Genomic DNA, 1,445 nt, shown 5'->3' on the forward strand with positions numbered 1-1,445 from the left:
AATTATCTTGATTCACAATAGAAGTTTAAAAGCTAAATGCAAACAATCAAATGCAGAAGGAAAAATGTAATTTTGCTTATGACTTTTCCCTGTATCAATTCTTTCATTTCAGAGTTTCATTATTAATAAAACAGCAATAATGCAAAAGTTTAAAATACATAAATTGTAATTTTGCATCTGTAGAACTACTATTACGAAAGAAAAGGAGCTTTCCATCTCTGCAGTCAAACAATCATTGAGGTTTCAAAAGCTGTTCTATCAACCCTCAGATACAGGGGAAGGTGGTATTTAATTTTTTTGCTGCTCTTTTTAGCATTAAACCCAACTATTGTAAATAAAGTACTATTAATTTTTTTTTCCAGGTATCACTAAATGGTACACAGTTTACAGACAATTCAGTTGGATCAGAGTTCACAGGTGTTTCTCAGGTATGTGCAGTCAAATTTTCTTGGTGTATATGAGAGCGGAGTTATGTACTAATGGGAAAACGGGTATTAAACAGTATTAAATGTACTAGAGAAAACTCTTCAGAAAGATTTCTCTTTGAGATTGGGACTCAATTAACTGAAGTCAGTTTCTGTTGACTTCAGTATTCAAGCTTTAAAAAGCAGTGAAAGCTACTATTTTTGAAGTAAAATGTTATTGTTATAATAAGCTTGAAATTGGGCATAGATGTAAAAAAAGCTGTGCAGTTTTATGGTAATAGTGTTATTCTTGGAAATAAATCTAAAAACATAACAGAGATGCAGTTATTTCTGTTTTGGCTTGTCCTACTTCCAGCTTTCAGTTATGAGTGTTTCATCTGAACATATTTCAGAGAGAAGTGAGACTGGGAGTTTTCTTGCAGAGATGCATCACATATTTTTTGGAGCTTCACTAGTGGAAAAATAGCTTGCTCTTCTCAAAATGTACACTTTGCCTCTGATTACACTGAAGACACATAAAAATGCATATGTGAGCTAATTCCTAGCTCATCTAATCCAGGAAGAGTTTACTGCTGCTGTTGAAAATGCAGTCACTGCATTCTTCATCTTTAAATAAATAAGAAACTGCAATTCATAGCTTCAGTTTAGTGTGACAAAGCCATAATGGAAATCTGAAATGCTTACAGTCTAGGTCTTGTCAATATTCTAACACTTATCAGGAAAAAAAATTATGAGAAATTTTCATTCTTAGCAGTTGATTTGCATTATGCTCTAGGGACCAAGTGCTTTGATTTGAGCTTCAAATCTGTCTTAAGTATGATCCCAGCATGGAGATTTATGTTTTACTGAGTCTGTGGGTTGGCGAGAACCAAGATTGTTGTTTCTGCTGTATTGGTCATTGCTTTTTTAAAGATCATGTTGCAACTTTAAGCAAATTACACACACAGGTCTTAACTTCTAGAAATCATTGCAGCATGGCTGTGATATGTTTGCCATGGCCCTTTCCTTTGTGAAAGAGTG

The 1,445-nt window shown here is 33.7% G+C and overlaps 1 protein-coding gene across 1 annotated transcript in view; it reads left to right on the top strand.

The window, feature by feature from the left end:
- The first annotated feature begins 368 nt into the window (after nt 1–368).
- Nucleotides 369–1,445, top strand: part of FAM193A (family with sequence similarity 193, member A) — a 50,680-nt gene continuing 49,603 nt past the window's right edge. The window contains exon 1 of the mRNA XM_010000256.1: nt 369–428. The gene's annotated coding sequence lies outside the window, so the exon portion shown is untranslated. The remainder of the gene's footprint in view (nt 429–1,445) is intronic.

Source organism: Chaetura pelagica, unplaced genomic scaffold (assembly GCF_000747805.2).
Source record: "Chaetura pelagica isolate M959 unplaced genomic scaffold, ChaPel_1.0 scaffold116, whole genome shotgun sequence".
NCBI lineage: Eukaryota > Metazoa > Chordata > Aves > Apodiformes > Apodidae > Chaetura > Chaetura pelagica.